The following is a 10,876-nucleotide window of genomic DNA, read 5'->3' as shown; positions in this document are numbered from 1 at the left end:
ACATTTTGCAGTAGTTTTTCCACGTTTTTTATTTCTGATTTGCCATGTATTGTCGTTCTGATTTTCAAGTAGAACAGACCATGTGGCCAGAGCCTAGATATTGCATGCAGATACAAGGTGTGTTATAAAAATTTGCGAAGACAAATGTCTTCACAGCAAGAAACTATTAGTAATTCTTACTATAATACTGTGTACATTAAATGATAGCTATTTCTAACTAGATAGAGTAATTTTTTGGTGATTTCACCTTGTCGAAACAGTGAGGTCTATATATATGAAGTGATTTAAATTAAATATATTACGTTAAGCAATTAATTTATTGTCTCATATTCGCATTAAGTAACAATGTTCAGTATTCAGATTTGTACTATATGTGTTGATTTGTGAAAGATTTCGTCATCGTCACCATGAGCCAACAGCTTTAAAGTACAGTGGTGATTCTGTCTGAATATTTGTTTACGATTGTCTTTTAGCCCATATGTAATGGAAAAAGCTACTGCATTGCGCCAGTTTTGCCAGCTGTTGATCTTTGGCAAAATATTTAACGCTACGAAACAATGCCATTTTAATTGCTCGACAAATCAATATTCTGGACAGCTTAAGACAAAGTTACCCGTTAATAATTACATGATTGATTTTTTTTCCAATCGATTTATAAGTAACCTTGTTGAATCGTCAATTTCTTTCGAAAAGCAGAATAATTGCAGGAATTTGAATAAGAAAGAGAGAAAATGATTTCGCAATCCTATTTAGAATAATAAGAAAGGAATTTCTGAGAGGAAAGATTATCTGAATAGAAAGAAAAATTCGATTGACTATCGAAAAAATAGGAAATAGACATACTTATGCGAGGAATGAACAAAATAAAATCACAATGAAAATTGAGAATGTCTAAGAAGCGGGATTTAAATGCTAGATGTGAATGACAATAAATCATAATGTTAAGAGTAACATTTGTATGGAATAATAAACTTTTGGCTATTAGATAGCATGTTATGTAGATTTTGTGAAAGGATACCGAATAAGATAATGCTATTCTCAATGTTCTCCATACATATGTTAAATATGCAGAGAAGAGGGATTTAGAATGGTGTATTATAAGATGATAAACTGCCATTGCAGGAAAGACGCTCGTCACAGCTGGCCGAGTTTATCTTTACCAATGTGCCAGCCGAGAAATTGTCACTTTCGTGTTGCACTAGTGAAATTGAGAAGCATTTCTTAAATCGTAATCAGCTACTTTAAATAGGGAAAATGAGAATATGCCTCCGTCATTTGAGCACTGTTACAGAAATGCTGTAAGATACTTTTGAGTTATGCTGCATTTAATGAGTTATATATCGGAAAGAAGGACAAGAAGAGCAAAAATTCACATAGATACGAAAGAACTTTCGGAAAGAAGAAAAGTTGTAAATTTGCAAATTCGCTTCTGTCATTAGACTGCGGCCATGCTAGGACACAACCTTAAATTTTTTAGAGGAATGAACCGATTGCAGATTTTGTCTTAAGTTTGATACTTATTCTATCCCTCTTTTTTGCCGAATCGCTAATTTACAGCGAAGCAAACTCACCAACAACGGTTGCCAAGCCGTGATTGAGGTAACAAGCAGAGGTAGAAATACGCACACACATAGATATACATACATACATACATGCATACATACGTACTACGTACATACATACATACATACATACATACATATATGCATGCATACATCCATACATACATGTGTAGGACAAAAGTTAGCTTTAAGCAAACTATAGTATATATAAAAAACAGATTTCAGGAACAATAGCGTATTACAGAAGCGGAAACTTGCGGATTTTGTGGTATCGAAGCACGACAATTCTTTTTATATGTCACAGTAAGCAACCAGGGTTGCCGGGTATGCGAATAAGAACACAAACTTTAAGGGATGGAGTAGAGAAAATCCGGGCTCCATATGCTTCATAGCGAGCAGAACCTTGGAAGTGGTAAATATCCAAGCGAGGGTATCTAGATTAAAAGGAAGTTTACATTATCGCTAGGAGATACATGTTAATACATGGAAGATTCGATCAGAATGTGTAAAGAGCACAGTAAGAGTGGAGACTATTAAATCAAGATATCTTTGATCTGCCGAGTAGCCTGCATTATATACATCGCTTGATATTTACCACTTCTGAGATTCTGCTCTCTATGAAACATATGCAGCCCGATCTTATCTACTTCATTCCAGAATATATATATACATAGTGGCTGTGTGGTAAGTAGCTTGCTTACCAACCACATGGTTCTGGGTTCAGTTCCACCGCGTGGCAACTTGGGCAAGTGTCTTCTACTATAGCATCGGGCCGACCAAAGCCTTGTGAGTGGATTTGGTAGACAGAAACTGAAAGAAGCCCGTCGTATATATATATATGTGTGTGTATATGTTTGGGTGTCTGTTTCTCCCCCCAACATCGCTTGACAACCGATGCTAGTGTGTTTACGTCCAAAAGAGACCGATAGAATAAGTACTAGGCTTACAAAGAATAAGTCCAGCGGTCAATTTGCTCGACTAAAGGCGGTGCTCCAGCATGGCCGCAGTCAAATGACTGAAACAAGAAAAAGATTAAAAGATATATATATATATATATATATATATATATATATATATATATATATATATATAATATAGTTTTAATCAAAAGATTAAGTGTCGTACTTAAAATGTTTGAGGCACCAGAATTTGGTAGGGTAAAAACCAAAAACAAAATCAAGAGATTTGTGAATAAAATTTGAAGAAAAGCAACAAAAATTCATTAGGTTATAGCAGTACGTACTATAAACAAATGATCTGTGCAGGTCGTTCAGCAAACAATGAAACTCTCATTCATCGTCCTCGACGGGAGAAGTCCATCATATATAAAACCAGTTGCTAGGAACGAAGAGTAAACACTCGTATTAGATGAATCAGCAAAAAGGTAATCAAATGTAAAATTTCGAATAAATCATATAAAAAATTAAAACAATCACGAACGATAATATGCTCAAACGTGTAGAATAGCAAAAATATGAATGTCATCGAAGAGTATTCTGTCTCACTTCAGTCTCAAATTCTGCCTCACTTAAGTAGACAAGTTTAGGGCCAAAAACTGCATAGGTATGAGAGACTAGTATACAGATTACCTGTAAGTAATTAAATAGATTTACATAATAGAAGAATGGCTGAGTATTGTCAATACGCTATATATATTACAAACGGAAAACTGAGTTATTGTATTCGTGGGATAGGCAAGTAATCATTGCTCAAAGTCATAAAGTATATTCGTGCAGCTTTAATAAAGGTAATCTAAAGTGATGTCTACAGAGCATATAGGAAAGATTTATTCCTTAGATGCTGAGATCTTATAACCAATTGGTTGATTAATTATATTTGATTATATTGGATTTAATTCTGCTATGGACTGACACAGTTACACAGAGCCCCCACAAAACACTACCACCATCATAACCACCACTACCATCACCACAACCACCACCATCACCCCACTGCCTTTATATTGTTCTGCATATGAGTGTTGGCACTCCGTCGCTTACGACGTCGAGGGTTCCAGTTGATCCGATCAACGGAACAGCCTGCTCGTGAAATTAACGTGCAAGTGGCTGAGCACTCCACAGACACGTGTACCCTTAACGTAGTTCTCGGGGATATTCAGCGTGACACAGTGTGACAAGGCTGACCCTTTGAATTACAGGCACAGCAGAAACAGGAAGTAAGAGTGAGAGAAAGTTGCGGTGAAAGAGTACAGCATAGTTTGCCACCAAATAAGTAAACGCATGTAAAAACTGGGTTATAAATTCTTTTTCGATCCATTTCTGATTTCTGCATCTTCTCTTTAATTGACCTTCAATTCAGAAAAGATACGTAAGTTTGGTTTTATAAACAAGAGAAAAAACTTAATACATAAAACAAAATATTCATATCTTGTATTAACTGTAAGACTAAAGTGGCTTGAGGGCTTAGAGTTTCCTGCTCATACACATTTTTTTTCTTTCTGTTTTTGTTTCTTTTCAATACTTTCTGTCGAAGAGCGTAGTCTAGAGACGTTAAACTAATATACTTACTCATTGTTACTTCACCTGTATTTGTCTCTTGTTTCCTGTAAATTTGAACTATATATCTATATCTATATCTATATATATATATATATATATATATATATATATATATATAATTTTCAGGATCTCCGATGCTTTTAATACCAACGTCTGCATACGATCCTGCAAATCATCCACATGAAATATATAAATTTCATATATATGAATGGTCTGCATCAAGGATAATATACGCACAAGCATTAAAGAACTTCATATTCAAAAATTATAAATTACACATACAGACAAAATATACTTACCTGAACTATTTCGCTACACAGAATATTTTCACACATGAACGCGTTTTGCCATTAAGATAAATTGACTGATTGTGGCCACATTAAGAGATTCTAACTAAATAATACCAACACCTGAACGTGTGCCAGTCTTTGTTCATCTTCTTATTTAAGTATATACGCGTGGATACATGCAAGACATGTATGTATATAATTATCTATGTAGAGATACACATGCACTTATATATAGGTGTATGTATAGATGGAGATCTGTGTGTTTTCCAACGAAAATGTGTATAAATAACTATATACGCCTATTTTAGTGATTTTGTTTGCTTGCATATCTATGTATGCGTGTGTGTTGTGCGTAATTTCACATGGCACATTATTGAGATTTCACTATTAAAAAAAAAAAACTTCTCAAATAACGGTATTTTTCTAGATTATTCTAGAATGATCGATATTTTTAAGCTACATTTAAAACTTTTATTCCATGTCAGTCAGAGTTTTACGAGCAGTCGCAAGAATCTTTATGTTCTTAAGTAAGTATAGTCAATACATAATGTCTTCAAATTTCAGGTGGATTTCAAAGTTCAGGTGGAAGGGGATGAGATAATTATATCCACTTCAGTGCTCAACTGGCACTCTTATGGACATACCCCATCCCACCCGAAATGATGAAAGGCAAAGTCAGCCTCGGCTGAATTTGAACTCAGGGTGTAAAGACGGACGAAATGCCACTAAACATTTTGCCCGACGTGTTAAAGACCCTGTCAGCTCACTGCCTTTCACAATTAATACATAACATAAATACTTTGCTTTGAGTTTTTTTCTCCTATTGTAGATCATACTTAAATACCCCTTCTTTGTTGAAGGGAACAAGCCAGAAGTAGATGATGCACGATCCAGAAGTGAAACCTTTTATCTTCAGCAATGTATATAAAATAATTCCTGCTAAGATAAGTTCGGATCAAATTAGTTATCGAAAACAGTATCTAATTAAAGGTATTCTTTTAGTAAACAGTTCTCCTTGGGCTGGCAGTGCATGTTGATTTCACAAACACTAAATACAGTAACAAAACCAGGAAGTACATACACCAAAACAAGATGCTGGAAACCATTGACATTGGACTGCTAAATAGGTTCAAATGAATAAAATAAAAACTATTCTGTGTCAAGAGACATTAATAAATGAGTTAAACTATTTGTGTAGCTCCGAGGTAATATATGTTCCGTCATCTAATGAAATTTATATTATTTTGCGTTTGATTGGCGCAGACTATTTAAACGTTCATTGAAAAGCCAGAAAATCATGTAAAAATGCAAAATAAAAATACATATTACAAGTCTTTGGATTCGAAGTGACTGATAGAGTATAATGTACGACAACTAATCACTGATATATTTCCTTGTACTACTACAAAGCGATGGTTGTTTCCCGATCGTAAATACAGACTCATTAACTTCAGTAAACGCGAACCATTTGATGTTAATAAACTATCTGAATTTCAACCCACGCAAGTAGTATTCGAGCTACTAATCTCCTCCTTAAAATAACAGTATTTTCGTGAATAATGAGATCAGTAATACGCATGAGATCAATAATTTGTTTACAACACGAAATGATTGAATTCTTCACTATAAGATGTTACTAAACCTCACCTACTAAAAGCTTTACTTCGCCAAAACAAGTGAAGATTCTTGCCACTTTTAAATGCCTGATTATCTCTGTGTAGAATGTAACAAACTGTCCAGTGTCACACTCGACTTTTTAGTTAGACATCCATGCATAAATCTACGCACTTGTCGGTGTGTGTAAGTGTGCAACCGTTCGTCGAAATACAAAACACTCAGAAGTCGATATTTCATTATTCCTGAATCATTATACTACAGAGTGTTAGTGCCGCCAATCTATTTGTGAGTAATACCTGTCAATTAATGCAAGGCAGTTAAAATCATACGAACTAAGGATCTTTACTCTTGCTTACAGAAGTCATTCAACTCGAACACAAATGAATGTTGCTATTTATAAACATTTAACGCGTAATCACAGGGATGTGAGTTCGAATCTCATGGTTGGCTGGTAACGTATTTTTCTGCAATGTATGGATAATTTATCCTGATCACGCTGTTTATTAGCATCATCATGCGTTTGAGAATAAAATGAATTAGTTCTGTATCTTTCAATACATCTCAACGCTTCTAAAACAAACTTTGTTTACTTTCATCGTAAGTTGAATTTATTATTACATAAGTCTTAAATTTCATGTAGCACCTCTCACTTTATTAGTAATTTCTAACATAGAGTACACCAATAAAGGCAACACACATTTATTCGATATTGGTGAATGATTCACTTTTCCCTGTTTCGGTGTGCAACTCTTCCTGTTAGTGTAGCTTGAAGAAAGACGAGCCACACCAATTCGACTTACAATTGACTCGCTTCAGACTTTAGAAATGTTTAATGATGAGCCACTCACCAAATCGGTTTCCTTTGCTGTAGAATTGTATTTAACATTGGTTATTATATTTTATCATGATTTATGAGGAGATTTACCTATAAAAACAGTGTGCTAAATACGAATATCCTCATGGTTTTCATTAACCACAGATAGACTCACCTACAATCATTGTTTAATATTTCACGGGAATGCTTCACTTATATCGACATATAATATATTTTTGTTTCCATGGCACATAGTCTAAAATATTTGGCACAGCTGCATTATACTTGAGAGCATTAATAGTCTAGTAGACTGAATTAAAAACAATTATATATGAGGATTAGAACTCAACAGTGAACGCTACCGCTATCTATCTTTAATTATTGACTGGCAAGTGAACTGTCAATTAATACAAAGCAGTTAACAGTATACGAACTCGGGATCTTTCTGCTTGTTAACAGGAATCATTCAACTCGAACACAGTCGGATATTACTATACATAATTACATAAATCTGATTTGTAACACCTCCGTATAATAAACTGTTCACATATGCTGGTAAAAAATTTTCCGTTAAATACTCGTCCAATTCTAAATGTTCAGTTAGAAATCGGTAATATTAATTCTATTTTTTTTTTTTTGTGTGTCAGTAATTGTATACAATGTTGAACGTCGACCGGTTAAGTAGAATAATGGATGTGGTGAAGAGAACTTTGTTAATAATTGATCTCCCGAAGAACTTTGATGCACCTTCGCTGGTAAAATATTTTGAACCGATATCTAAAATAGACAAGGCTGAAACTTTTACATATTCTGAGACAAAACGATGTGGGTACGTTATATTTCATACAAAACAAGCAATTTCTGATATTAAAAATTCGGATAATTCTAAGTTTCATGCTACCTGGTTTTTTGCAAATCTTATTATGGCAACAAAGACAACCGATTTAAAAATTAACACCGAATTCAACAAAAAGCATTACTATATTTCCGCAATTGAGAATCGTATCCTGAAGACACTCAAAAACTCTGCACCCGCTAATGTACTGCCACATGCCGGTGAAAATAAATATAAATTTTTTAATCTTGCTTCGTTCAAAGATTTCGAGATGCAATTGTCAAGAGGAAGGCTTGCTGCACTTTTACCAGATTTCTCCAATGTAGATATTTGTCTATCACACTTTTTCAGCTTCTATGATTACGATTACCACCTCATCTCCATAAAGATAACAGCACTTACGCGAAGATAGATGGTTTTATTTTCAGCAGTGTCTTAAGTACATCCACATCGGTCAAGAGATATCCTATTATCATAATCGACAGTGTAGATGTGTATACAAGCACAAATTTGAGACGTTTAAATATACATATATAACAAGAGACATTAATATATGATGGTGAGTCGACAGAAATAGAAAAGCGCTAGATTTAATTTTTACCTAACATTCGTTTTTCACTCGTATACTCTGATTTTTTAAATGGATCCAGGAGACATTTTTATTCGAAGTACAGAACTTGTGCATCAATGACATGATTTTTTTTTTTTTAAATTCATTCAAATATGTCATCAATTTTCGTTTTCTCGTAGTAGTAGAAGCCAATTATGATTTTCAATGAATCCGATCGATTCAGAAGGAATATATTTCCAATATCAAATAAATTCTGCCTTTTGCAAATCAAATTTTGCACGGAAAAATTGTTGCAAAGTATTATCGATCATCTTTGTCCTTCAGTAGCATGTATTCTGTATAAATATTTAAAGAATCCTGACTGACAGGGCATTCTGGAGAATTTTAGGAAGTTTGAAACTGATTGTGTTGTTCCTTATATACTGATGCATGGCAAAAACATTAACGACCAACCAAGATGATTCTGATCTTGAGCCAATCTCAGACAAAACTTGAGACATTCATTATAAATATCCGCTGTATTTGTCGATACCCAACGCAAACCTTGCATACTTTGGGTTTTCATAAATTCTTGGGTACATTTGGGCCACTGTTTCTAAATATGGCACTGGTTTCGCTTAACCAGCACTAATTGTCTATTAGCACCAAAATATCATTATCATTGTATTTTATGTTATTAAAAAACCACCTGTTATAAAATCAATGTATTTCGCACAACAGCTCAGCGGAATGTATAGTAATTATGATTTAACATAATAATAATAATGTAAATGGTATTTACTGCATTATTAGCACCAGATATGATTAAGCAAAGGTCAACAAATGTACAGGAACTACGTTTTGTTACTCCATATAATGTTTAGTTTTCTTCCAGTATTTTATTTTAGAAAATAGACATTCAGTTATGGACTGGACTGATGATGGGTGGGGATGAGTAATTTTTGAACACTAGTTAATTGGAAAAAAAAGTTCAGATAAATGACTTGCACTAATTGTACATGAGCTATACCAGTTTTGTGGTTAATTTGCTGGGATGACAATCCTAACACTAGGTGTTCCATTGTTGCAGGAAGTGGCATATTGTTTTGTTTAGCAACGTATTTAATTTCTGGTTACTCTAATCTATGCAGGTGAAAGTTTTTGCCAGCCGCATGAAACCATTACCCTCTATTCATTCCACTGTCACATCCTTGGTATTCTGCTTATTTGAGAATAGAAGGATCGAGAGGGTATCCATGTCGGCTCGCGAGAAGATAGGTTATTAAAGTAAATAATGGAAGCATTGGGAAATTATTTGTTCATAGTCACTTTCAGATGACCATTATGTATTTGTTCATACAAATTTAGATTAATACTAAATTAATAGGTGAGGAGCACACCGAGCAAACTGCTTAACGGCATTTCGTCTGTCTTTACGCTCTTTGTTCGAATCCCATCAGTCTAGTTTGAATTTTATCCTTTTGGGATCCATGTAGTCGGCTTAGCCCCACCATCATAATTCCTGACCTCATGCCATAGTGTGGAGTCAATACTAAATAAAGAGTCAACCACTTACGTATGTGTTCGTTATAACTGAACTACACATGATAAAATTAATATGAACACTGCTGAATGTGAATAAGAAAGAATAAAACAAAACAAAATGTTTGCGATCAAAGCTTAAGAGAAATTATCCGCCATAAGCTGTTCGTTGCTAAAAATATAGTATTGTATACAAGTTCAATTAGGCAAATAAGTAAAATATTAGCAAGTCGGTCTTCATTGCTTAGTAATAATCTAAATGTTTCCATTTTTCTAAGTTCAAATTCCAGCAGGACCATAAAAGTGTAAATATTAATCTGACACCTGTTCGTTAATATCACATTTATAAAATTATATTAATATTTATTAAGATAGATTAACCAAGATTAAGTATCAAAATATTTTAGACTATTCATATATTTTAGAAAAAGACGATTCTTTCGACAAAACGCAATCTATTTAGTTGGCGAGGATCACTAAAATATATGTATGTGACGATAACATCTGTGATTCTCTTGCGCCTCAGCAAAATATTTCTCAATTTGTAATTAACCAAATAATCACCAGCCGAAATAGATGGTTTTTACATTTTTCACTTTTATGATATAATGGAGCCATAGGCGCTGAATGCACGATATATCTGACATTTGTTTTTTTTTGTTTTTTGTTTTTTTAAATGTCAAAGAAAATTAAGATTTCAATCGTATGGAACATCCATACGATATCATTTCATCTAGTAAAAGATTCCATTAATTCTATAATGAAAAAGCAACACATTTTAGCAATTAAGAAAAAATTATTGTAAATATTGCCAAATAAAAGCAAAAGGTAACTTGAAAATTTTACACATATATTCTAAAATACAGTTCTATATTTAAGAGATGGGGAATTCTGTACATTATTTACATTTGACGGATATTTGTCCTCACCTTGGTTGTTGTTAACACAACGTTTCGGCTGATATATCCTCCAGGCTTCATCAGGTGTCTTGGGGAAATTTCGAACCTGGGTTCTAAATCCTAAGGTATTTTTCGATGTTGTTATTCTTATTATTATATTATTATTCTTATTATTGTTATTATTCAGGTCACTGCATATAATCGAACTCAGTAGTGGTTAAGAGCGTGGGATACTAACCCCAAGATTC

At 33.7% G+C, this 10,876-nt stretch overlaps 1 long non-coding RNA gene across 1 annotated transcript; it reads left to right on the top strand.

The window, feature by feature from the left end:
• The first annotated feature begins 5,594 nt into the window (after positions 1 to 5,594).
• On the top strand, positions 5,595 to 10,663 carry LOC128248731 (uncharacterized). The gene is made up of 2 exons (XR_008264905.2): positions 5,595 to 6,585; positions 7,450 to 10,663. It is a non-coding gene; the product is annotated as an uncharacterized LOC128248731 (long non-coding RNA).
• The last annotated feature ends 213 nt before the right edge of the window (positions 10,664 to 10,876 follow it).

Source organism: Octopus bimaculoides, chromosome 9 (assembly GCF_046866305.1).
Source record: "Octopus bimaculoides isolate indiv1 chromosome 9, ASM4686630v1, whole genome shotgun sequence".
In the NCBI taxonomy this organism is placed as follows: domain Eukaryota; kingdom Metazoa; phylum Mollusca; class Cephalopoda; order Octopoda; family Octopodidae; genus Octopus; species Octopus bimaculoides.
This window is presented reverse-complemented; position numbering and strand designations above follow the sequence as displayed.